This window comes from Phalacrocorax carbo, chromosome 3, assembly GCF_963921805.1.
Source record: "Phalacrocorax carbo chromosome 3, bPhaCar2.1, whole genome shotgun sequence".
NCBI classification, from domain to species: Eukaryota; Metazoa; Chordata; class Aves; order Suliformes; family Phalacrocoracidae; genus Phalacrocorax; species Phalacrocorax carbo.
Window position 1 is genome coordinate 97,267,573 of NC_087515.1, and position 22,336 is coordinate 97,289,908.

At 37.6% G+C, this 22,336-nt stretch overlaps 1 protein-coding gene and 1 long non-coding RNA gene across 4 annotated transcripts in view; one reads left to right on the forward strand and one right to left on the reverse strand.

Annotated features, from left to right (window-relative positions):
- The window catches only part of ADGRB3 (adhesion G protein-coupled receptor B3), a 462,905-nt gene that overhangs the window by 122,052 nt on the left and 318,517 nt on the right, over positions 1 to 22,336 (reverse strand). The window lies entirely within an intron of this gene.
- LOC135312650 (uncharacterized) lies at positions 330 to 22,121 on the forward strand. The gene is made up of 4 exons (XR_010372294.1): positions 330 to 1,218; positions 9,009 to 9,123; positions 9,218 to 9,262; positions 21,969 to 22,121. It is a non-coding gene; the product is annotated as an uncharacterized LOC135312650 (long non-coding RNA).

Consider the following 22,336-nt stretch of genomic DNA (forward strand, 5'->3'; position numbering starts at 1 on the left):
TTTTCTTTCGGGTAAATGAATGGAGGTTGTTGCATAAAAGAGACAGTATATAAAATTACCAAAGCTTTCTTTTGGAAAAGCCAATTCTTCACTACCTCCCAAAGAAATTATATGAAAAGCTCATGCAAACAGAATGTGTATATTTTTATGACTCAAGCTATGAAGTTACAGCCACATACGGTATTTCATTTTGTATTCACTATCAACCACAATTACTCCTCTTTCCAGCTAATCTTTCATCTCCGCACTCCTCTTTGGAATCTCATTAGATTAATAGGTCACTAAAACATTGTTTGATCATATTTCTCAACCACCTTTGTCTGCTTATGAGTCAACCCTGCAACACATGAAAGCAAGATCATTTCTACAGTCACTTCCTCTAATAAATTTTAAATATTTAATGCTAAGAAAAGATCTATTCCCTCCTATCTTCTCTTCTGTGTATGTATTTTAATTCAAGAAACAAACAAAAAAAAAAGCAAATTACTACTGGACCATTGGAGGATAAGCAACAGAATTAACTCTTGAAGGACGACCAAGGGCAGACTGAACTGGGTTACTGTGATCTTATGATGTCAAAGCAGACCTAGCTAAATACCTGGCACTTGGTTATATATTGTTGACAAAGTCTGTGATCTGATGTTTACACCTAGTATCTTCTATTCCACTTGGTGTCCTAAGAAATATGAGACATTAAATATTCCCCTTCTTGTGCAAGTCAAAAAAAAAAAAAAATCTGTGCCTAAAGAGTTTAGTCCTCCCACTCTACTGAAACCAGGCATTGGGGCAATGTCCAGTTTAACACACAGTGTTTGATGAAAATCAAAGCAATTGGAGAGAGTACAGAAGAGAGTAACAGAGAGGATCGAAGATCCAGAAAACATGACCTGAGAAAGGCTGTAGGAATGGTACATTTAATTGAGGGAAAAGAAAACCTGAGAGGAAACATGATGACAGTTTCCAAAAGGAAACCTCTTATAAAAATATACGAGGTTTTCAGGAAGAGGAAGTACTGTCCTGTTCTCCTTTCCCACCAGAGACAGGAAAAAAAAAAAGTGCTGAGCTTAAACTGAAGCAGGGGCTACTGGGGAAAACTTCCCAGCTGTAGGGACAGTAAAGCCTTGATCATTCTGCCTTGGGGAGCCTTGGAATCTCTATCGTCTCAGGTTCTTAAGATCAGGCTACAGAACAGTCTGCTGGGGTGGGCCTAAGGCCAAGGTAAGTGTTCTCTTGAGTGACCTCCTTCACTATGTGCTACAAGCCAGTGATTTCTCCTAAAGGGAGCTGCATTTGCTGAATGCTCCTGAAAATGCTGAAGTGCCTTCCACTACCAATGACTGTAATAGGACTGTGCTGCATCATGTACATTTGAGCACAAAATTGGGAACCAGACAAGGTAAATGCTTGGCAGTTTATCGGCATGGCTTAGGGAGCTGGACAATTTTTTTCGTTTAAATTGTTTTATGCTTGTTTCAGGATTTTTACAGATGTGACCTATTAGATTTCAGAACTGAGCAGAACTGTTATACAAATGCAAATGCAAGATCCAAAGCCAGCTGAAGTAAGCAGAAGAGTTTCAGCTGGCTTTGATGGCTTTGGAGCAGGTCTGCAGTGTGTGCGTGTGCAAGGTTGGTTCTGTGTGTGCCTGTATGTGTGCTGGGGGAGAGAAGGAAGGAGACACTTGTACAGCCACTTACCCTGACTTTGAAACGTTGGCTTTGTGTAATTGGCTCAGGGGTGTATTCAAACTGCCTAATTTAGGAGTTGGAATTACTGTGGCATTTAGGCTCAAGACAGAAAAAATGAAACTGCCTAATCTCTGGGGTGGACAGGCTACCCATATGCAAGTGAAGACACTTTATCTGTATGCTTATATGAAACACTTATAATCTGAATATACACTTTACAATCAAATTGAACACGTTTTTAAGCATTTGGCTTATCTTAAGCTCCTGAATGGCGCTTCAACAGGAGCATAATATAGAACATAAACCAGAGTATCATGACTCACAAAAAAAGGAAGTAAAGTTAAAACATTTAAAAGGTCATATTTCATTTTTAGATGATGCAGAAGCTATTTTATATGTTCATAACAGTCAATTGGAAACTGTGGAATTTTCTTAGTAATTTGTGAAGCTAATTAGTTGACATACTGAGAAATCGAAGCTATAAAGCATACCATAGTCAAATCAATGATAATAAGAAATAGTTTCGATGGTTTTTTCAGTGTTTTATTGTTCCATTCAGGGACACAATAATATTGCAGAAAATAGATTTTCTGTGGAAAAGTTCTCCTGTTAGGCATTGTATTCATCATATTGGAAACCAATGAAATTTTTTAAAAGAACTAATAAATAGTTCAAGCAATATTAGCAAAGTTCTTTCCCCCACAGAGTCAAACTTGGGCTGTTAAACTGAATCATGAAGTGGGTCAGTGATCCAACCCCCGAGTTTCTTACATTATGGCCTCCTGTGAGGCACAATGTTCTCTGAGAGGTTATTTAGAGTTGACAAGCCATATCACCTCCCAGGAGGTGGATAAGGCCCTAAATTGTACATTTTATAATTGTGCAGAAAAAATATTGTTTTTATTATCATTGATCTGTGCATAAAAGTCCTGTTGAGTTAAATAGAAACTTTGTGGACCAAAGAAAGCACATACTAATATTCTAATATATTATCTATAAAAAATTAAAAAAACCAAAGCCAAAATGACTGGCAATTAGAAAGGACACCTTTTATGAAAGTTGTATTTTCTTATCCAGTGCCAGGGCCCTGATTTTGCCAGCAGGCTCTGATTATCCTGATGAGTCTATAAACATGTTCCTTGATAGTCCTCCTCTGCAACCTCTTTTCCCACCCCTTCCCAGAGGCTTGGCTTCCTGTGCTCAGGGTCTCTTCTGATCTGCCAGAACCATGTAACTTTTTATCTGCCTGCTGTGAAAACACCTATGCCATAAGAAAACAGGTGTGAAAAGCTGGGACCTCCATGCACACAAGCTTCACCCGTTGGCTCAGGGGCTGTATTTAAGCTCAGGCCCCTGCCCTTGGTCCACGTCTGTGCTATGCTGTAGTTATGCTGTGCTTGGCCTTGCACCATGCCACTTCTGACCTTGTTTTGCTGACTTGGCTTCCCAGCCTGATCTCAGACCTGTCATATCACTGCAGGCTGTCTGGTGATCAGTGAGCTGTGGCCGACGCTGGACCCATTGTACTCTTCTTGTTGGCATACTGTGGGACTGCACCTTTCATCTGAGGTCTTGCTGTCAGCCTCAGCTCCCAGCTCACCTCCTCTTGTGGAGCTGCCCACTCCTGCTGCTCCCTGATGCAAAGGTGCCATACCATAATTCAAGTACATACCGGTAGGGAGCAAGTCTAATGATAGGAGCCCTGAATGAAAGTTCTTACGTACTTTTGTCTCAATCCACTGAGGGCAATCAAAAGTTTCAGCAACTTTCTGAAGAGGCTATGAACCTTATTAACCAGCTTTGGGAAAAACTGTATTATCTAGTGCAGAGAGTGAATGTACTGCGAATTAGTACAATACATTGAACATGGAAGGACCTTGAGATGTCTTTTGCTATGGTATTGCAAGAATGGCTTACAAATCTCTATTAACTAATTACATTAATTACAGCTTCTCTCCTATCTCACAGGAAACATTCAAGTTCTGTTTAAGACTTTCATACTTCTCTGAAATCTTGGCCAGGCAGCCAGGACAGGGTGCCATCACCCTAGGCTGACAGAACAGCTTTACAGATTTGCATACTAGCAGCACAATAATAATTTCCCAGAGTATCTTATTCTGTAACCTCACTCCAGAGTAATTTAAAAGCTTGTATTTGTGCCACTAGGATTTCTTTTTCTTTATCTAAGAAGAATCCTCCCTATCACTCATGCTACACTTCTCTCCTGAATGATGGTTTAAGGCAGGTCCATAAACACAGGGCTCTATCATGATCCTTTTTCCTGGGAATCCCACTTTAGCTTTAGCATTAGTAGAAAAGAGCTGCTTCCCTAATGGAGGTGAGAGAAGCATCAGAAAATTTCCCTTTTCTCCCTATTAAAACATGGTAGGACTGCAATGTATGTACCAGGTATCTCTGGGTTAGCCCACTGAGCACGCTTGCAGAGTGCTTAGCACCTTCAGTTTGCTGTGGCAGATCTAAGGCTTTTTGTCTGGGGTGAATCCTGGTTGATCCAGGACTACTGTGTAGGTACAGAGTATGTAAGTTGTAGTCCTGGTGCATCTGCTGCTGCACTTAGCACAAGAGGGAGAGCAGACACAAGGGTCATAAAGTTTTGGGGGGTGTGTGTGGATCCTGCTGTGCCCCAGAGAAACTGCACTGGCATTAGCACAAAAAATAATGTTTTAAAACATAAATGGGTATTATGAGGGGGAGGGAAACCCCTCAGGTTGGTGCTGTGTAAGGGGTACTGAGCTGCCCATATCTCATCTGCCAGGATGGTAAGCCTTGCAGCACCAGGCAGCAAGCAAGGCCCCAGACGTTAAGAACAATGCATGTTTCAGGCTGAAACGAGCCACAGGCAGAACACAAGAATTATGGAACCAGTAAGTAAAATAGATGGTGGTTGTCTGTAGAAACACAGATCGACCCCTTTCCTGCAATGTGGAACAATCTTGGACTGTGGCCTGCTTTCAGGACTACCTCAAAATTGCTGATCCAGAAGATGATACCAAGAATGCAAACGTGATGCGAATGTGCCCAGAATCCAAAACGTTCCCCCTCCATCTGTTCTCTTGGAAATGAATTTGGCTACAGAAACAGGCTTTCTTTAATTTGATCCCTTTACCCCCATGAAATTTCATTTCTTTCTTCAGAATGATTCAACTTCAACAACACTGAATAAGGTTGTGGTTGAAACTTTCTTCTCTGAGATGGAAGAGGTGGTATAAAAAGCTCCAGATGTTCAGGAGGAAAATTAGGGAAGGATTATAGCTTCAAAAGCAAATGCTCTAGAAGGCCATCATATAAGTCATCATATAAAAAGCCATCATGTAAATGACTATAATAGATAGATGCCTCACTGATCCTCCTCAATGAAAGCAACAAGCCAATTGTCCATAAACATGTAGATGTCATCTACAACTGGAAAGTATTGAATTACAGCTTCATTGAGATGTCTAATTCTCCATGGCTATTTCTAATTAGGTACCCAACACTGAAGAAGGAAAATATTTCAGGTATCCTTCTTTAATATTTCCTGTTGCCTGATGTAGTTGTCTCTCTGTCCACTGCATTGCCCATTATGAATCACATTCTGAGGAACCTAGTTCTCTCCCTTTTCTGTAGGTCAATGACACACTGAGGGATATACAGCATACACCATTTCCTTTATTCACCTGGGACAAATGTGCTCTAAATTTTCACAACTGCTTGTACTGACTCCAGTATCAAAATTAACTATGGGCATAAAGTAAAGCCTGTGTGATGCAATAAAGTCATAGGTCTAGTATTTTAGTTTTCAATGTATAAATTCTTGAAACAGAAAACAAGAAAAGCACAAGAAAAATATACTATAAAAACTTTCTCCCAAGAAGAAACAAAGCAGGGGTACTTACTAAGACTAATCACTTGAAACAGCCTGTCTGGAACTGGCTTTTGTTTGTTTGTTTTATGGGTTTTTTTAAATTTATAGACTTAATATTTGTTAAATAATACACACATATTTTCCTTCTCTCACTACCACAGATGCTGCAGCTCAAATTGTACTTTAAGACTGCAGCAATTAGCTCTGTCCTGAAAAGAAAAGAAGAAAAAAATCCCCAACCACCCTTTTATTTAATCCACAAGGCTAGGAAATGGGGGGTGGGGGGTGGGGGGTGGGTGGGAGGGGGATGGGTTGTAATTTGAAATTTCAAATTCCCTAATTTTCATTACAGTTTTCATGCATGAGGTTGCTGCTTGGGTTTTGCTCAACTGGAACAAAGATGGTGAAGAATATTTCAAGCTTGGTTTCAAGTCCCTCCTAGCAGCTAGAAAATGAATAATGGTCTGCTGGCAAACTGTGGCAAGGGCTTTCTTTTCCTTTCCTTTCTGTGAGAGTTTACTGCAACATTTGGTATTACAAACCATGAAATTTTGCTTTCTACTCCTGAAACATGTCTGGGAATTACTTGTATTACACTTGAATGCTTCTAATAGATTTAACATCCTGCAGACAACTTTTAATCATCCATGTGGAGTCAGACTTGAGGCATCCCCAGGGCTCAATAATCAGCCCTTTATTATCTATGATCAATGTGTTACCCCTGGATATTTATCAGTCTTTATACTAATTACAGCATGGCAAAATGCTTTCACTTTTGGGCATACACTTGCATGGACTGATTGATTCCTCTGCTACTGTTGTAAAAACTTGAAGGCAACCTGGGATTGCTTTCTGGCATCTGTGACAAATCTCTTGGATTCTTTCAGTAACAAAGTAACATGTTCGCTGATGTTCCTGTTCTTCTGGCTAGGATCTGGCCCTTTTTCTATTCAAAATAGCAGGCGATCATGTCCTCATTACTATTCCCATGTTTCTGTTTTTCCTGTTTTATTGTACTCAAACTGATAGTTAAACTAAACAGCAGTTCAAAATCAAGGAAATATTCAGGTCTCTTCACACACAGTTATCAATTTGATATGATTAGACCAATTCTTCATATACTCTATTAATACCCTAACTTTGCCCACCAAAACTGATTCTCTCTCACGCTGGCCTCTGTAAAAATTCATACATGTCCCTGAAATTAATTTTAACTTTCATTCCTCTTAAAACTGGATTTATTTGATTGGTTGGGATTTTTTGCTTTTGAACTGATAGTTGTTCTGTCTGTCTTCCGAAAAGCACTTGCTTTTCTAAGACTAGTTTGTTTTCATACCACAATACAGTGCCAAACTTTAATCACTACAGTCATCAGCAATTCCTTGTGAACCCAAGCAGAATTTTCTCTAGTTAGCCTCCTACCTATAATAGCTGTCTTTGACATAAGTAGACACTCAATCCTCCTCAAATGCTTTGTAAGAGTTGTTTTGAAGTGTTGTGTTATTTCTTGGTTCTGCTTCATTCTATCTAAATGAGATTGGCCTACCTCCTGTGGTTTGATCAGCTCCATGAAATCTTCTCTGCAGGTGTCACACAGGCTTCTCTTCTCAAGGTCCTGATTTTTAATCTGTACCTGCTTCTCTTCAATAATCTGATCTGTCAATGTGGGCCTAAATTTAATTTATATGCTGATGACAAACAGATTGATGTTATACAATTAGCCCTTAATATTCCTTCTGCCACATCTGTGCTGCCTGTTTGCCAAACTGATGACAAGGTTTGGATGTTTAGAAATTTCATACAATTTAATGCCTCAAAAATATTTATTGCTTCAGGGGGAATAGACACTATTTTAAATTACCATTCTTTTGTAAATCTGTCATTGTGGGCTCACTACAAAGAATTCTACAATAGCGAAGACTGAGACTCCAGATCTTCTAGCACTAATATCATATGTATATTTTTACACGTCAAAAACTAGTGGCAAGCGTAAGAGACTAGAGTTACAAACCAGTATGATATGCACCCAGTACCAATGGTCAGCAGAGCCACTGGCAATTTTGAACCAGAGAAACTGAATTTAAATTCAACTACCAGTTTGTCACGATTTTCAGGGTATCTTTTCATTTTATATAATTATAGACGGAGAGCCTTGAAGCATGTTTTTTTAAAATTATTTGGAGATTTTCAGTGTTCTTAGGATGACTTTTACACAACTATTAGATTAACGGTAGCTGATGGCATCAGGGCCAAACTCAGATGCAGTACTAGTGAACATACAATTAAAACTCTCAGGATTCTTGCAAAGATCTCTGAAAAGCCTGCAGTGAAATCTGAAGCCAGGTTAATCTTTTCTGCTTTTGTGTTTTACCTGAATCTGAAACACAAAGCAAGCAATTTTTTCTATCGAGATTGGCTTCTTGAATAAACAGTCACTTAGTTTTGACAAAAAGCAGGGCCTAATTTTTTAACGGTAAAACTCAGTTCATATTTTAAAAAAAATGAAGCCAGCCGAAACCTCAGGGATTTTAGACTAACTTAAATTTGAAAATCAATGTTTCTGTCCAAAGGGTTTGGAATTCAAGGCATACTGAAAATTTGCACAGCCTTCATTTCCAGCCGTCTCTTTCTTATCATGTGAAATAATTTCTAAAAGCAATATATGAAAATTCATAAAAGTAGTCTCTTAGCTCTAGATGAAAGGAGGTCAGCTGATTATAGGCTCTCATCTCATGTCAGGACAAGAACAGTGTGTTCACATGGTCTGCTATGGATAAATACAACATGTACTTTTCATCTAATGGGTTTCTAATATTCTCACATAAGTTTTACTGAAAACATAAGAAGATTCCCCTTATGGATTTCTGGACAAGACTTTTTAGGTATACTAGGTGATTTCCTTTTTGTTTTTAACATGACAGAGGTATTCTTTTCTTACTTTGAATTGCAGGTATTTAAGGGAAATCAATCTTTTCCTTTCAGATGTAGAATTCCTGAATATAACCAAAATCAGGCCAAAATTCTCTAGTCATATGATGTTATTCATTGCCTTTATGCTCAATAAACATGTATAGGACGATAAATATATTCAAATTTTCAAAAACAAGAGTTCTATAGGAATGTCCTAAGAACAAATCTTATTACTGTGAGTACTTGTTTCTGCCACTGGTCATCTGATTCCTTTTGTCATTTTCTTAACACTTGGTAGCTGGGAATAAGGCAAAAAATAATGGCAGGAAAATATAGGAAAAAACCAATTCCCTGGAATAACTATACTGCCTGCATGTAATTTCTCACATCTCATTGCTTCATGCATTGATCTCTGTGTCAAAAGCAGAGTTTCCTGTTCAGACAGAACTCATGGTGGCAGAGTGCCAGCCTGCAGCTGGGCTGGGGACTCACGTTGGCAGAGTGGCAGAGTTTAAAACAATAAAAATGCTGCCCTTCTTTTCCAGAGGTGATAAGGACGGCAACTGGCCCAGGATGTGATCAGGAAGTTTCTCTGGGTCAAATCCACAGCTATAACATGATCCTTGACTGTAAGACTTTGGGTTAAAGCCAGCAGACAAAGTAAGTAATGTGGTTATTGACTGAAACTGGACTCCCCAGAAAAGAAAAGTGCAGTTAAGAAAGCTGGGAACTAATTAATCCTATCTGCTTACAGATGTGGTGCAAAAGGAGAGAGTCACCTCCACTTCCAGGATGAACTGTGAGCATTTTGTACTTGTCTTTGGTGTAAAAAACCATCACTGAGTACATGTAGAATTACTGCTCTCATGTAGTACACCTAGACCATAAACTTTCCATGCAAACTGTAAAAAACCCCTCTGGTTATGCATGAATATGCTTGGAATTTATTCATAACAGGAATCTATGACAGCTTTGGCATTGCAACAAATATCTTTTCACTAGTTTGTGGTTGTCCACAGTCTTAGGTCAGCCACAGGCAGTTCAGAACTGCTTTAGAGTTTAGGCTTGAAAGGGTGGGCAGACAGCTGAGGAAAGAGTTTTCCCCCATATTCCACCATGAAAATATTTCACTACATTTGGATCACTTAGATTAAAAGTCTGTACTGAAATTTCAGCAACTTTGGTTTTTATGTTAGCATATTTTTTAAAGGTAATGAAAAATATATTCATGTAAAAGGAGCTTTAAAAGAAAAATGAACAATCTCTTTGTTCCAAGTATTTCGTGTCAAAAGAAGACACAGAAATCAATTTTTAGGCAGAATCAAATAAAATACAATAGCAGGATACCTGTATATCTCTCCACTTTTGATTCTGTTTGCTTAGCTCTTAAACCTAATGCTTGTTAATTTTATTTGTAACATATTGAGCTACTTTCACTGGCATGCTTTGCTTTGCTTGTTTGTACCTCTTCAGTTATGCACAGCAGGCATGAACTGACTTTAGCCAGCTGATTAAGGTGATTGGCATCAGTGGAGCACTGCAAGGCAGAGTGTACCAGTAAAATTGGCCCTTGTTTAAAAACTCAGTATCAATGTTAAACTCCCCTCTAACACTTTGGCAGGCTAAAGAAAAGTATGTTGTTCTTAATTTTAAATATAAAGAAGCTCACAGATCTGTTTGTGTTTTTCTGTGAATATGGAAATATGTTTGTATTTGAATGAAATTTTGGGCAATTTGACATATTTATGCCACAATTTTTATAGTTTTGTGTGTATATATCGAATTCAGATGCCAATACAAGAATTCAACAAAGTGTGCATACAGATTTTACTCTTGTTCCCTCACATTTGTGAGCATTCAGAAGGATTGGTATGGAATTAGAGAAGTGCTATGCATAAAATTTTGGCTTTGGTTGGGATGCTGCTCCAGTCTCCAGTTCGCAAGTGTCCATAAAATTTTGGGTCAATGGTTTTACACAAAAAATATGCATAATTGGTCTGAGCATCCAGCAGATTGTATCTGAATAGCAGATAAACTATATTCTCTGACCTGATATTTGCTTTATGCATAAACACTGGTACACTACATATTATGCCTTCATAACTCAGTGTTGGTTGTGGATGGACAGCAGAAATCATGCACATAAACTACCAAGACTTGCATTGTAAAGACTTAAAAAACCGCTGCAAAATACATTCTTGCTGATGTACAAGATCAAAGGAAGAATTGGGGAAACAGCTGGCTCTCCAAATGCTGATAGCTGTTGCCTCTGGCTTTCCCAGCCTAGCACAGCAGATCATCAGCCGGTTCTAACAATGATAACTACAGCTGTTTTTTTTGTGGGCCATATAAAGAAAAGCTTAATAACCTGCAAGTAGTCCAAGGTCTATACATAACTGGTGTGTGTGATACAAAATGAAGACAGTGTCCCTTTCAAAAAGTTACTAAAGACTTCAGAGCAAAGCCCAACTTTTCCCAACAATACTTTGTCATTCACAATAATTAAGGAGAAGGTTTTTATCATGATACTGCTAAAAGTTCAAGAGCTAACGTCAGTAATGGAAGACATGATATGAGTTTCTATTTACCTGGTTGGTTCAGGTAAGGTTTTTGTAAATTAAGTATTTAAAATAAAACTAAATTGAAATTCTAATCATGTACCTGTAGTCTAATTCAGAATTATTAAAGGGCTTCAACAGTTTTATAAGCTCTTCACTTTGGAAAGATTAGGCTTTGGATCTAGAGTACACAGCAATTTAAAGTTATTGGAGCACTTCACAAATTAGAATTCTAATTTGGAAGAATGAAGGTCTCCTAAAAATGTGAAGCACACCAATATTTTAAAATTATGTTCTAGTTTGCAAGCCCAGAACCCCTACCATTTACAAAGACACTTATAACAGAAAGTAAAGTGCTGCAATAATTTCAGATTAGTGAGTATGGTGTAGAGTGATCCTAAGGCACTGAAGTGCTACACTTTCTTTTATGGAAGACCTTGAATCTTAAAAATATAAGCAAGTCAAAGAGTTTCTTCTCTGCAAAGCTGAAGACACATTGAACTGATTTGAGACAAGCAACACATGTATTACAAAAGAATGTATAAACATTTCAGATGCAACTACACAAAAAACATCTGTGTATTTGTGATTTCAGATGGTAGCTTAGTTTTTTCTGATTTATAGATTTGCTCATTTATCATTATTTGTATTACATATAAAATCAATTCAGTAGATCAGCCTATTCAGTGATCTTTTTTTCCTCTAAGAAAATTTATCTGTGTCTAATTTTTCTGGCACATTTATACATACCTGTGTATAAACAAAAGCACTTTTTACTTCACTGTTGGGAGAGAAACAAAGTGTAGTGGTCCTGGTCCTCATTGATAGTACAAGGCATGAGAAACAAGTCTATACAAGTTTGAGTGACACTAAGTCAGTGACGTGATCACAGATCAAAGAGAGCTCACAGTGGAAACAGAAAGATAAAATAGTCTCAATACTGTAGTCTAAGGTCTGATTTAGCTTCAGTGGCAAAGTGACAACTCTGTGCTGTCTCTCTGATCCTGCCATGTGTCTGCTGGATTTAGTTCTGGGTTAGCTTTACTTGGAAAACACCATCTTTCAATCAGCATGATCATATTTTCTATTTTGTATATTATTATCTTGCCAAATGAAACTATATCAATCATTATTAATTAATCATTTAACCTCCACTTGAACATTTTCTATTTATATAGAACTGCCACTATTTCCCTAGTTTTGGAAACCATATATATTTGACCTCGTAGTCTCTAACCACTTTTTACGCAAAACCAGTGATCTTATCCTCCCTTTTCTCTGACTACCTTTTGCAACATAGATTCCTTGATGACTTCTAAGCCTCAGTTTCAGTCCTCATTTTGCTCTGAATATTTCTTTTACACATCCTTTATGAACTACCATATGACTCTGATAATAGTTTTCTGGGATTTCCTTCCTTCCACTGTGTGCGATCTCTGTGTAGCTCTCAATATTATTGATCCTTCTTGAGTATCTCAAGAAGGTCAATATCTACAGCTTTTTCATCTCTTTTGAGCTCCACCTAACTCTTCTTTCAGCAGTTTCTTTGGAGTTCCTGTTTTCTTCACCTCATCGATTATGAAAATTTCGAAAGCTCTCCTCTTTTCTGTCATACCTGCACACATAGTTCTGAATATCACATTAATTCAGGTCACACTGACTTTGCACCCCTTTCAACTAAGTTTCTTTTCCCATTGCAGATGGTGAGGGAAAGATTTGGAAAAAGTAACAGAGAAAAAGCAGGCAAAATGGACCACAGACAAAATGGACCCGAAGAAATTGATCACTGAGTGGAGTTAATTTGTGGCTAATTAAATAAGTTGCTGTTGAAATGAATTGATAGATTAAGTCCAACTAGTTATCAACACATCACTGAAGACATTAAAAATGAGGGAAAATGTCACGCAGTTACACAACAGTGTATCTCAAAAGAATTTTGCAAGTGAGGTCAACTTTATTTTTATGTCAGAGGAGGGAAAGCTTTTGTACCGAAAAGTGATTTTCCCAGGGTCATTCAGCATTGCTGGGAATATAAAGTGTGCTCCCAGCCAACTCACCTCTTTGTTTGGTAACTCTGCTTCCAGTTCTCCACTCTCTCATTGCAATCTATCAATATCACCTGCAAAACTACAGGCTTCAGAGGAAGCAGAGGCAGGAAAAACATGCAGTGAACAAGTATTCACTGCATTCAACAGTGAATTCCTGAGATGCTCAAGAAGGCTCAAGAGAAAGACCAAAACAAGAGTGGTAACACTGACCCCATTTTAATGACACTGGAGGAAATGGATTCAGAAAGGACTGGAGTATAGTAATGAAGGACTTGATAGGCATAGTAAATTACTGATTTTGCACCTTTGAGAAACTCTGTAGTTCACTAACAAAGTTACAATTTTAAAAAACATTAAATTTCCCATAGTATGTATAATACATTTTCCAAATGGCAAAGTCTTCAGAATCAGACCAAAATTAATAACCATGTTCTGTTTTTTTTCCTTTTCCTAATTCTAGTTTCTAACTGAAGTTTCCTAATTCCAGTTTCTAACTACAATGGCTAACTGTGAACTTGCTTTTTTCTCTCTCTGCCATTCATTTGATTAACACTTCTTTTCCAGGCCTTTCCCTTCTGTGTCTCTCATCTCTGAGTAGGTGGTGAAGATTTCACTTCTATCCCACCAATCTGGAAATGTCTCTTCATTTGCTTTGAGTCAATTTCACTTCAAAGTCATGTGTGACCCATCTGTGACCCTTTGTATGACCTATGTATACTAAGAAGGAAAGTTTCTGTCACATACTTTGAGCACCTCTTGAATATATTACCAAAGAAACTTGGGGGAAAAAAATAGTCCTGCTTCCAGAATCTTACAGTATAAGAGAGAGACAAAATGTTACCTTTCTGGTTCAACATCTTAGAGTAATTGAATTGATACAGTTTTAAATTTGTTTACAACATGTTAATTTAGATGTCTAGCTAGCAGAGTCTGTTATTCCACAAAAGTTCAGCCCTTCTTTGATTCTGTTTTTTTCCTGACTACTTCCTGGTTAATTACAGTGTAAGACACTTTTCCCACAGAGGCAGGTTCTCAGTCTTGCCTCTAGCACATCAGCACACATTAAGATGCATCTTGTCAGTCTTATGCTTGGTGATTTCCGTGCTGTGTCTGGAGTCAGTCCAGCCTATTGTGTTGCACTGAGTCTGCCTTCAGCCTTGCCCACCCCCTCTGTTCATTTCATTCTGTCTGCCTGCCATCATGAGTTGGTTTTTTATTTCTACTGACCTAAATATTGATGACTCACTTTCTTCCCCTGAGTAGTTTCTCCTCAACTCCCACATAAAAACACCCTTATTTTCTTTATAATGCATATAATTTACGTGTGGTTAAGATGGTCAAGATCTTTTTAAGAAGACCAACACATATATTACAAATCTTCTACTAATACAATAGAAGTAGTCAAAAATGTAGGTACAGTTTTGTCAAAGTTAAGAGTATATTTTCAGTTAATTTTAAAAGTACATGGAGAGTTCGACTATGAAGACAAAATGTAGGCCTGACTCTTCCGTAGTCAGTGACAGACACATTTGTATACCAGAATCAAATCCTTGTCCACCAGGTAATCCCTACAAGGAGTTAGGTACTTAGACCTTCACAAATTCCAGTTCTGTTGGTTTTTGGGTTACCTGAAACTCGTATTTTACTTGGCTGTTTAAAATAATCTGGAGAGCCATTAGAAGACTTACACAAGCTGGTTACTACTTCTTTTGTGCTCCTGCCCATTTGGAACTGGTCTAGTATTTCCAGGTGACTTAAACATGATTCTGAAGGAAGAGACTGAGCACAATTTCATTCTCCTCATCTTTAATACAGATATACCCTCTGGATTTTCAAGAATTCTTGTAACCTAGCCTTCTGAATTGCCATCACAAATTCTGCCTATCTCAAAATTGTTTTAAATTGAATTTACAAATGTATTATAACACAAGGCTACTGAAGATCTGAGCAAAATTCCACAGCAGTCAGCAGGAACCTTTCCATTCATGTCTGCAAATACCCATTTACACACATTGGTGTAAGGAACCCATGTGCTGCAATACGCACAAACCAGTGTTCATAAAAATGAGAGCTAATTTTAAAAAATAAGTTCTCTTACTGTGTATTTTTTCTTACATTAAGACTCTAGTTAGGTTTTGTTCAAAGGTGATTCAACTTCATTTTAAGCATCTAACTTAGCTAGAGAAGAAGTACACAGGAGACCATATTGAGCTCTGGCCCCAATAGAGAGAGTTCTGTTTACATAATTAATTTTTGTAAGTATTTTGCTACCATTTTGCTATTCAAGTGAATACTTTTTTTTGTAATTAAAAACCAAAATCCCCAAATCTCCAAAAATGAACTTGCCTGTTGACTGGGGGAAAGTGTTATTCTTCCAGACATTTTGTGTCAGAGAAGTAGGTAATGAATCTTTCTGATCTATCTTTGGAGCACTCCAGATAACTGTGAAGAGGTTGAATCAGATGTCAGACAGATCAATAGCTTAGAGGTGATGGAGTCATTGGACTAGCTCAGTGCTAGGAGCAGAAAAGAAATGGTCACAGGAAACTGAATGTTTATGGCAAACTATAAGGGATTTCAAAGAAATATAACAAAATTCAAACTGTCACTAAGGATAGATTCTATAGAATTACTATATACAGTCCCCTTCCTATGTGTAGTAGGTTCCTACTAAAGAACCACAGTGATTTTTCTAAACAAGGTTGTGACTGATGAACAGAAAGAGCTGATCAAAATGAAGATATAGAGAACTTAGAGTGTTTGGAAAACACTAAAACGTTCATATGCAGTTCTTCACCTTTTTCATATCACTCCCTCTATCTTTGTATTAATTACATTGAGATTTTCTGGATCGTCTCCAGTTTAAGCATATTTTCCCATTAGTGAGCTTACCAAAATTACACCTAATAAAGTAAAAGTCTTAGAACACCAAACGCTCTACAAACACTCAATTAACTTCAAGTAGACTTTTCTCATGCGGCCATTCCTGTACTATCTGCATAGTTTTTTCAAACAAGCAGAAAGGTATGTTGAGATTAATGATGCTTGAGATATGCATTTAGATTAGTAGGAACATTTTTTTCTTTTCTTTTTATGCTGCAAAGTCAGTGAAAATATCCTGAAACTATTTGCAAAGGCAGGTTGAATTTACTGAGTAAATCTATTTGGAAAAAGTAGTTGGAAAATTCACAAAAATGATAGTCAAAGAGGTGTAGTTCTCTTTTTTCTATCCCCTGGGTTCAGGCACTCCCCTAGAATACAGAAGGCCTTGGGCCCCATTTCTCCATATTTCTGGAGGAATATGAATTCATATGCCCTACTTCCCAACAGAGTACCTTATTTTCCTGAAAGGGAATCATGGAGCACAACCTTTTAGCCCCTCAGGCTGATGTAAAATACATCAGCAGTCAGTGAGACAAAGAACAAGGATGTTTCACGGGCACTTTTACCTAGAAGTTAAGAGATAGGTAATTTCCTGTGTTAAAGAGGGTAGTCTTAGAGTCTATTCTCGGGTCAATCTTTAATCATAGGTATGAAACGGAACTGTACCTACACTGACACTGAGCTCATCTTCCCAATTCCATTCCATTAATTCAGTTCAGTAAGAGCTGTTTTTATTTTCAAATACATCTTTTTGCCTTTTCCATTTACATAACTAGCTCTCCTCCCTTCTCTATCCTCAAAATGTATTCATGGTCCCAATTCAATTCAAGAGTAATCGAGAAGTAGAGCTTTTGGGAAGCAGATTGCTGACTTTTATGAGATCAGTCACAAACTGTGGCTATTTTAAATACAAAAGCACTTGTCACTTCACAGCAGCATGTATTCCTTCATGGTACTCCATGGTTAGTGTAGTTTGCAGACTGATCTTTTCTTTCTTTCTTTCTTTCTTTCTTTCTTTCTTTCTTTCTTTCTTTCTTTCTTTCTTTCTTTCTTTCTTTCTTTCTTTCTTTCTTTCTTTCTTTCTTTCTTTCTTTCTTTCTTTCTTTCTTTCTTTCTTTCTTTCTTTCTTTCTTTCTTTCTTTCTTTCTTTCTTTCTTTCTTTCTTTCTTTCTTTCTTTCTTTCTTTCTTTCTTTCTTTCTTTCTTTCTTTCTTTCTTTCTTTCTTTCTTTCTTTCTTTCTTTCTTTCTTTCTTTCTTTCTTTCTTTCTTTCTTTCTTTCTTTCTTTCTTTCTTTCTTTCTTTCTTTCTTTCTTTCTTTCTTTCTTTCTTTCTTTCTTTCTTTCTTTCTCTCTCTCTCTCTCTCTCTCTCTCTCTCTCTCTCTCTCTCTCTCTCTCTCTCTCTCTCTCTCTCTCTCTTCCTTTCTCTCTCTTCCTTTCTCTCTTTCTCTCTTTTCTTTCAACAGTGGAGAGATTTGTGAACCTTTTCCCTCCACGAGAAAGACTGTGTGAAACAGAGTAAAACTATAACAAAATGATCATGTTCTGATACCTTGACAGTGCACTTCAACACTTCTGAGTGAAACTAGCACTGATACCTGGTAGCTTTGCAATATGTCTATGTAACATTATGATGCATTTATCAGAAAGCTGTAATTGGATATCATTCCACAGTGACTGGCTGCAATTTAATGCATTGACAAAGTGGCTCTTCAGCTCTGGGAATCTGCAGAATTCAGACTCAGTGCAGCAGAATCCAAGTTTCTGACAGTGATGTACACTGTACAGAAGGAGAAAATGGTTGCCTTCACACAAAGGCAAAAAGAGCAAGCTTTTTCACTTTATGTCCATGGGGAAATAGCACAGTCTAAAGATACCCATATCTAAAGACTCAAACTTGTAATGACAAAAACACATGAGCTGTACTATGTCCCTCCATGTTCTAGTGTTTTGTAATAGAAAGCTGGCTGGACTGCAAAATTATGAACATAGCCTGTCTTTGGTTATAGGTACCGCTGCAGCACTTTATGCAATTTTTCTTGCATTCAGACTGATTTTTCTTCTGTGCTTAGAATAGGTTTACTGTAGCTCTCTTACATTTGAGACTACGCATAATTTACTAGTTATAAGCACACTGTGACCCAAACAAAACAGACAGATAATGGATGGAAATGAAACTATACATTTGATCTCTCTGCTGTTCCTATTCAGGGCTACAGAAGAACCAGTTAATAGAGATCATGAGTCTGAAACAATTTTCCTGCTCCTATGCAAAGTGAAGATCTTTGTCAACTCCCTCTACAGGAGCTACTGATTAGGTCCCTGTTCTAACATTTAGTTAGAAACCCACATGAGGACATTTGAGGGACAGCACATCCCTTGTACTTGGGACTCCAAGGAAATGCTTTTGCTGAAATATGCTATAAACAGTTCTGCAGCAACAAGTGGTTATATTTGTTTCTACCTCATTTTTTGCATTCGTCTAGTTATCAGAAAGCCTTTAAATAAACATTGTATCAATTCCTCAACTGATATTTGCTTTGATTAATTTTTACTAGAAGGTGTGTTTTTAAGATTGACAGAATTCAGCATGAGCTATCTTGATTTTACGTTATCCTTCAGTAACTTTGGAACAATTTAAACAAGCATCAGCTGAAGCTAATCTGATTTCAAGGGAATTGACCCTATTCTCTGTCAAGAAACATTTACAGCTGAAGCAGCTCCAGTGGTGTGTACATCTAGTATAACTGTACTGACAAATTTAACAGAGTGGAATGTGGTCTCCTGCTTGCCCACATCGTTGTGCATGAGAGTTACTTTCCCCATACAATAATCACACTTGTGTAAGTAGACGAGCTAGTCAGGCATTTCTTAGGCTACTTCATACCATGATCTCCACTGTGGAGGCAACTCCAAGATGTGTCACTTTGTGAAAAGCATTGGATGCATTGGACTGGACAGCAGGAGTGCAGTCACTGTTACAGGCTTTGAGGAGATAAAATTCAAAGCAATCTCTTCTTGAGGTCATTTGGTACCTTTAGAGAACAAAGTGGTTTCCATGAATTTTCATGCATAAGGTCAACAACTTTGCCTGGATCTGACATGTGGAAGTAAGGGTACTGCTGTTCTGCAGTGGTCTGGAGCCAAATGCAGTATCTTCGTTCACAGAGCTAATGTTGCTCTTCAGCAGTTTAAAAACGCAAATGTTCACTCCACCTGCTTTGCACCAATCTGGCTGCATCATGCAGCTGGGTTTATAGATGTTCTCCATTGCTGAGACAATGCAACACAGCCAGACCATACCAGTGAACTGAGTTCTGAATCTACGGTTAGGATATATATTTCATCAGGTTTAAGAAAGTGTCATTTCTGCTTGATAGTTATTCTCTTGCTGGAAGGATGCGCAGTAATGGGGCAGAGCACTCACCTCACTCATTTTTTGAATCTGGAAGAACTATGGAGGACCCCTAACAACATTTATCTGCCTCACTGGCTATCAGTGTAAATATAACAGGCATTTGCCAGACTGGTTGTGCAGACAGGGTAAAACGGTTAAGAAATTTGCAGACAAGCTTTCCTCCCTCCAAATCAAACTACCACTTCCTTCAATAACCAAATGATCAAAGAATCACTTTTATACCAATACTTTCATGTCATTAGGATCAAATAAGAACAAGTTCTCTGTGACTGTTACCATAGTGGGAACCCCCCCACTAGGGTCTGCTTGCCTGTTTGTTTGTTACTAAGACAAAGTAATTTTGAAATGAAAGAAGAAAGATCAAATACTGCAGATAGGAATCACTCTGTAAGGAATCTTATGCAACACTTGTAAGAACATAACACTACCACAGTGAAGCAGAAAAAAGTCTGATTTAGCTCAGCATTGCCTCTGATGTGGAAAAGAGCACAGGAACAAGGCAAGCCCACAGTGATATATCTCTGCGTATACTTTGAGGTGTCAGGGATTTAGGGACTTCCTGACCTGGAGGTTGCATTTGGACCACTGTACTTAATAGCATTTATAGACCTGTCATCAGTGAACATGCCTAAGATATTTTGGAATTTGTTTAGATTTTTGGCTTCCAGAACATTCACCGCATTCAGCTCCACAATTTAATTACATACTAAGAGAAAAAGTGCTTTGTTTACTTTAAACCTCTTACCTGATAATTTCATTAAGTGCCTCCTCATCTTCCATTATTGGTATGTTTTCTGCCTTTGCAGTATTTCTAGTTATTCACAGGGCTCCAGGGCCACTGCTACCATCTCGTTTGGTTAATTGACAGCATGTCCTTAATATCACATTCTTTCTATTCAGGCATGAAAGGTAGCATAGAGATTCTATGCTACATTTCGATACAGCAAATTTAACTCACCCTGTGCTACGTTTTAACATATAGTGAACCCCGCTGTTACAGTACCTCACTATCTTTCACTCATCAAATTCCTGACATATCTATTATACAGAAGCTTGCAATTCATTTCTTGCATCTTACTTTTAAGACTTCCAACATACTTCTCATGTTTTACTACCTATTTAGTTTAATCTTCTTTATTGGGATTACATTTGTTTGGGTAGTCCTTCACTGCTATTTTTTCTAGGATAGAAAGCTTTAACTTCACTTTTCAGATATGTGTCATTGTTAAATATAGGCTGTTCTATATCTGACAATTTTCCCTTCATTTTAGCCTTCCCTATAATGTTTGAATTTGAAGTATAAGTAAGCAGCCTAACCTGTTCTGATTTAGGTGAAGTCCATGTCTTATGGATGGGTTCAGAATAAATGTATTCCCAGTTCCTAAATTCTCCTACAGAAAATGTGGACGATTCCCTACATGTGATATGTTTTCCTACATCATGTGAATGAAACTGGGAACATTTCACACTTTGTTACATGGGAAATTTTCATCTTCATCCTACATTTGGTTAACATTTTGCTTTTGTGTCTTGTCTTTTACTCTTTTTTATGTCCAATATCCATACACATCATATTCACTACAGCAATTCATTCATTGTGAAGATGATGTCTAAATGCTTTGGATGCTCCAGCACATTTTCATTTAGTACAGAAGTCAGCCATACAGTCCTCACTGGAAACTCAAACCAACTGTCTATGCCATTGTTATAGATATCCGATAACCTAATTTCACAGCCTATCTGTTCTACGCAGTATGGAGTATGAAGGGTGCAAGAATATATTGGCCTTCCTTGGTCTAAGGATACTCTATAGGAACCCTTCTATGGGACCGTTTTATCTGTAACCCCATATGCTGCAGGATTTTCTTCCTTAATGACCCTGAGACTGTTACATTGGAATACAGCCTGTTCACTGATGTCCTTCAGAGATTTACTTACCTGTTTCTCTGACTTTTTTTGCTCCCTGTTTCTGAGGACTGAAGTGCCTGCCACAAGTACTATAGTATTTGTTCACCTTATTTAGAAATATGCACATGTACACAAGCACACACACAGAGATATATCAGTTTGAAAGAATATTTTTGTACAACAGTGGAAAATGTTGCATTGTTGTGATATTAGGCTTGATTTACTCTGAGCTGGTATTTTGAACACTGACACATGCCACAGAAGAGAATTATAAAACATTATTTTGATATCATAGTTTATTTGATGATCATGTAAGGACAATGATGGTGGCAGCCATCAAAGACTAGAGCAGCCAGGAGAGGGAGGGGCTTGATGAATTACTTTAATTCAAGAGCATGTGATGCAAAAATATGTGGAATAATTTTTCTCTAGCAAATCTTTCCCTTGATTTAAAACTATACAGTTTATTCTAAACTGTGTGCATTATACCAATCATTATTTACCTACAACATGTTACAGATAATATGCCACTCTTCTCAGCAGTGAAAGCAACCAATTCATTCTGAAGGTGGTTTTGTGTTCTCCATCTCCTTCAAAGTATTTTCAGAACAACAGTTCAGAAGCAAAATAAATACAATAATGTCTTCAAACATCTTTGGGAGAAAGGTATTAAACTTATGCCATTTTCTCCAGCAGCACCAAAAATGGTTTATGACAAAAAAGAAAACCATGGGGTTTTTATGTTTCCTCGGTGGTTTCAACAGTTTTGGAAGACACGAAGTGGAGAGACAAATGATTCTGTGTTTTTTCTTTTACTGATATGGATTAAAAATAAACTGTCTTTTTTTGCTCTTTGTGTGTAAGATTTTACTTTTTTATGATCAATAACTACATCTTTCATTCCTATTGAGATGCTCAAAAAGTCTAGTTCTCTGTTGGATGCTTCATTATTACACTCCAGTATCTGGCAGCTGCAGGCATCAAGCATGTAGAATGAGAAAGAAAAGTAATTTTCCAACATTTTACAACATCGTCCTAGGAGAACATTCCTAGGAGTGTTA